The following is a 6,060-nucleotide window of genomic DNA, read 5'->3' as shown; positions in this document are numbered from 1 at the left end:
AGGGTGGACCGATCTGGAGGGGAGTTGCTGCATAACATGAATATTTTGAATATATTAAATGTTTGAAGTGAATTTTACTACTGTCACATAAACTTACATTATGGGGGTTATTGCAAGTTGTTTTATGATGCATACATGCCATTTTTGAAAATAATCATTTAAGGACTATTGTAAAGCTAAGAAAGGTTTTTAAGGGAAGTGTTGCAGTAAGGGAATATATGGAAGATATTAAAAGTTGAAAAGCATTGTTATTATTACCCCACATAGTTACATTTCACTGTTCTGGGGATTATTCCATATATACTACTACTACTACTACTACTAAGAATAATAATAATAATAATAACAGTATAAATTTATCGGCCCTTTATTGTTGCAAACATAATGTGTGTAATTGTATCATACCGTGCATTGCATTACGTGTCCCTTCCCATGACCAGTGGCCTGATGGAATGCCTTTAATTTTGGATGACAATTCGCTATGAGTACTAAAATCAGTTGGCCATTTGTCTGAAAATATAAAACGTCAGGTTTTATAAAACTAGGGCAGCTGCTGGAATAACGAGTGAACGCTCACCATAGATATAGAGCTTCTCTTAAAACAAAAACACCAGTGGATATCAAGTATGTAACCAAAGCTACCCACACTAAACTTCTGTGAAAGTTACTTATGCTGTTATCTAGTTGTGCTTTATTTATTACAAATTTATTAAGTTACAATTATTATACAACTAGTAGTTAGGCTGCAAAAGTATAATCACCTATTATTTCTGATTTTATAAAATTAGCTATCAATATTATAGATGGTTATGAGTAGCAACTTGATTGCTCTATGCCTTGTGATAATGATTACTGACTTGATTAATATACGCCTTGCCAAAGTGATTACTGAAATGATTACACCAGGCCTTCACATATTGATTACTGACTTGATTAATCTATGCCTTGCCAAAGTGATTACTGAACTGATTACACCAGGCCTTCACATAATGATTACTGACTTGATTACTCTAGGCCTTGCCAAAGTGATTACTGAATTGATTACACCAGGCCTTCACATAATGATTACTGACTTGATTACTCCAGGCCTTGTTACGGTTATTATTCACTCGATTAGTCCAGGCCTTGTTACACTGAGTAGAGACAATCATCTGAAACATTGTACTTTGATTACTGACTTAATTACAACAGGCATTGTTCGAGTGATTACTACTTGATTATTCTAGATCTTGTTACAGTAAGTATTGATTATTCAGGGCCTTTTCATAGTCAGTATTCAGCTGATTAGTGCAGGCCTTGACAGAGTGAATACTTACTTGATTATTCCAGGCCTTGTCACAGTGAGCACTGGCTTCATTATTCCAGGCATTGCCATAGTGAATAATGGCTACATAACTCCAAACCTTGCCATAGTGAATGAATACTGGTTTCTTTACTCCAGGCCATATAACGGTGATCATTGATTCTTCCAGGTCTTGTCATGGTGAATATTGAGTTGATTAATGCATGCCATGTCATTGTGAATACTGTCTGGAATACTCTCTGTCTTATTATAGTGAATATAAGAGTAGTTAAGTGGGATACTATACGTACAATGGGAATTAGCATTACGGAGACCCTTGGGACAATATACGTACAATGGAAATTTAACATGGCGAAAAATCGTGGGTCAATATACGTACAAGGGGATTTAACATGGAGAAAAATCGTGGGACAATATACGTACAATGGAAATTTAACATGGAGAAAAACGCTGGGCCACTTTAGGGACAATGGGAATTTAACATAGAGTTTGGGTCTGTCTAGGGACAAGGGAAATTAACATGGGGAATAGAGTTTGGGCTTTAGGGATTTTTTTTTTTTTTTTTTTTTTTAAAGTTTTTTTAAATTTAAATTAAAATTTAAATTTAAAAAAAGGGGTAGGCAATGGAAAGGCTATCTCTTTTCGAGAAATATGGCTGGCCCTGAAAAGGGCCTTTGGGTTTATGTTAATGTATTCATTAACATAAATGGTACCGCATTGGTCTTCTTCTTGTCCTTAGGCTACGTCTCACTGTTGGTCCGTAAATCAGCACTCTTTTCAGGCATCCTTGTCTTTCTACGTAGATCCTACGTATCCACAGGCTGGTGTTTGTCCTGTGGACAACGGCCCACTTGGATCGGACATACATGGGTATGTCCGTCCGGAACATCATGGAAGACACAAGCGTAGAAGATTGCACATCGGTCCACATCTTGAAGCGACGAGAACAGGTGAATCAATGCACTGAACTGCGCTTATTTATAGGTAGAGGCAGGATTGAAACGGATTGAGTTCATTCACCAATCCAAACACGCGTTACAAAATTCAGTCAGCCCGCATCCAATCCGAAGAGAGTAGTCTGTGACGTCAGTTGGTCTATATAGATTCGCTAGCGCTTGTGTGCAGTCAATCTATGCGACAGTGATTCAACATGACGGAAACTCAGAAAACGATCCATTGGGGTGCACCAGCATGGGAGACTGCCCAAGGGAACCCGGACTTACTTTCAGAAGAGGTACATTGGGATTTTGTGGATTTTCTTACCTCGCAAGAATTTGTTCCGGAACCTTTGTTACCTTCTTCATTACAACAAGTGGAGAATTTTGAACAGAGACAGAAAGAAGAATTGGAGAAATTTATGCAACGACAAAAGGAAGCGGAACAAGCTTTTCTCCTACAGCAACAGCAACAGCAACAAGAAGAGGTAAGAAAAAAAACAACAGCAACAACAGCAAGACGAAGTAGCAGCAAAGAAACAAGAGGGTGAGAATCAAACGGCTACGGTACTGTTGGACATTTTAGCGGAGTTAAGAAGTCTGAAACAAATGTATCAGACTTCTTTATCACGACCGAAGAGAATACGACCTTCCCGAGATAAACACGCCAACCCTGTGACTAAGCCTGTCGTACCACCCTTAGTGATTTCAACCCAATCATCAGAAGTAGGCGTTGGCCGTGGCAAAGGCTTAAGGCAGTTAAAGTTGATTGGTTAAACTCACTCCTACACCATAAAGAAAAAAGGCCCTTTTCAGGGCCACCCACATTTCTCGAAAAGAAATACAATTTCAATTTGCCAATAACTCAAAAATAAACCCACCCATTTTACCCTTATAGTACGTGTCTGTGTATGAGTGCGTGGGTGTAGCTTCTTATTTTAAAATCAAAACTCAAAGACACTTAACTTATATCATTCATGTATTCTTTTATCCATTTTTTTACAATCCAATTCACAATTCACCACAGAACACTTTAAAAAGTTCGTACACTTCTTCTTTTTCATTATTTAGTCTCTCTGTTTTTTGAATTTCTTCACCGTTTTTTCCTCATTTTATTCCCTTCTTCTTTTCTTCTCCTGTTTCTTTGCCTCTTTTAAATATAATTGTCTTCTTTCTTCCTCTTCTTCCTCTGAAGAATCCCTCTCTTCTTCCGAAGAATCCCTCTCTTCTTTTGAAGAATCCTTCTTTTCTTCTGACTCCTCTTGTTTCTTTTTTGGGCAATCTGGAGACCAATGTCCTTTTTCTTTACAATAATAACAGGTATCTTGACTTTTGTCTTTTTTAGCCCCTGTTTTTGTTCTTTTTTGACGGTCTGGACACTCTGAAGACCAATGCCCTTTCTTCTGACAGATATAGCAAGTATCTTGACTTTTATCTCGAAAGGAAGGAGAGTAGTCTGTCGGCTGGTCTGAAGAGAATTTTCTAATGACCCCTCGCGAAGCTCTGACGAAACGTTCCATCTGGGTAGTCTCTTCCATCGTTGTGCTCAGCTTGAGAGTGAAATGAACAGTGAAAGGACAAGACACACACCCTTTTTATATACGCTGGTTTGCCAAGACTATAAATTAGTCTATGGTGTTTAAACTTGAGTCATTTGACGTTTTGCACTCAAGATGAAACGATCCCATTCATTCGAGAAGAAAGAAGAAGAAGAAGAAAGTAAGAGGCAGAAACGTGATCTATCGCCTCGTACCAGGGCTGAAATCTTGGCACAGATTCATGCCAGTGATTTTGAAGAGGACATGAGTGAACCAGAATTTGAAACCTCTAAACCAAGTTCGTCACCCTTAGTCAACTCTGAAAAATACTATTCCATTCGAGAGACGGAAAAGCGTTCCTCTAGAAAATTTAGAACCACGGCTTACACCTACACGGTGAAGTTTAAAGATTTCAAGGCCGACGTACCCTTGGAGAAAGCAGAAGGGTTCATCACCGAGATGTGGGATTCTTTGCTTACCGCACTCAAGCGACAATGTCAACCCAAAGAAGACGATCGCTTGACACTATCCATAGATCACGACGGTTTGAAATCCCCTGTCTGGATCGAGTTTAGCAGACCTGCAGAACTAACCCCTTCCAAAATCATGGACAAGATTCAACACGTACAACAATCTAATGACCAGTTTGACATCACCGATGGTAAAGCCACACTGAAAATGGCCCACGTCTCTCTTCCTCAAGGGACAGGACGCAAAAAGATGTTATTGGTGAACGAGCTTGGCAGCATTAAGCGTAGTCTTGTCCAAATTCACAATCCTCATGACCAGATGTGTTTAGCCCGTGCCATCGTGGTGGGACGAACCTATGCCAACAAGAACGACACGACAGAATGGAAAAGAACCTGGAACACTATTCAACGATCCGATCGAGCCAAAGAACGAAACGAAGCAGAACTCCTGTTGCAACAAGCTGGCCTGTCCAAAGACACACCCTGTGGCATTCCTGAGATGCAAAAATTGCAAGATGCCCTAGCTCCACGCTACACCTTGAAAGTGCACCCTCAAGAAATGCGCGGGTCTCTGTTGTTTCGAGGCCATGATTTTAAGGACGGAAAATACATTCATGTTTATCATCACGATGACCATTTCGATACCATTACCAGTATCACCGGATTCCTGGGATACGGTTATTATTGTGAGAAATGTGATTATGGTTATAACAATCGAGAGCAACACAAGCATTGTGGATTGAAATGCCCAGGATGTTTGGCCTCTCCACCCTGTCTGAGCGAAGAACCAGTGCCTTGTTCGACTTGTCTGCGCACGTTTGTCAGCCCTACCTGTTACCAACAACATTTGAAAACACAAGGTTCACAGAAGAAATGTGCTTGTCAACTCCTGAGATTGTGCCCTACGTGTGGACAAGGCATACTTACCAACAATGCCAAGGCACACGTATGTCGAGGAAAGAAAAAATGTCACATTTGTCACCACATCGTGGACTTGGAACACGAATGTTACGTGCAAAAATACCAACCCCCACCAGAGAAGGAGGACGGTCACAAGAAGAAAGGCAATTTCATCTTTTTTCGATTTCGAATGCATGCAAGAGACTGGCATTCACATCCCTAATTTCTGCGTGGCTCATCGAGCGTGTGAGAAGTGCATTCAAGAACCTATCTTCAGTCATTGCCCTCACTGCAGCAAGATTCCTGGAGGACGTGAAAAAATCTTTCGGGGACCAAACACGTTAGCCGATTTTGCCCAATGGGTCTTAGACCCCATCGACAAGACGTGGAGCCAAGAGGACATCGAACGTTACGGAGATTGTCATCGTCATGCCACGGTGATGGCTCACAATTTCTCCGGATACGATGGACAGTTTCTTTTGAGGTACTATACGGAACATGGCACCGAACGTCCTAAAGTGATTTTGAACGGAGCCAAAATCATTTTCATGCAAGTGGGACAAGTACAGTTTAAAGATTCGATGAGTTACTTGGCCATGCCTTTGAGCCGAATGCCTAAAACGTTTGGAATGACAGAAATGGCTAAAGGGTACTTTCCACACTTTTTCAATACGGAAGCCAATCAACATGCTGTTCTACCCCATTTGCCTGAGGCTCACTATTACAACCCCGACAACATGCGTACCGAACAACGAGAAGCTTTCTACGCTTGGCACCAAGCTCACGCCTCGGACCCTTTCGACTTTCAGGAAGAAATGTTAAAGTATTGTCGTTCCGACGTGGACATTTTACGGCGTTGCTGTGGAAAATTTCGAGAACTGTTCATGGAACACGGAGGAGTCGATCCTTTGAAA

Source organism: Sinohyriopsis cumingii, unplaced genomic scaffold (assembly GCF_028554795.1).
Source record: "Sinohyriopsis cumingii isolate HCF-2022 unplaced genomic scaffold, ASM2855479v2 utg000426l, whole genome shotgun sequence".
In the NCBI taxonomy this organism is placed as follows: Eukaryota; Metazoa; Mollusca; class Bivalvia; order Unionida; family Unionidae; genus Sinohyriopsis; species Sinohyriopsis cumingii.
Note: the sequence above shows the minus strand (reverse complement) of the source record.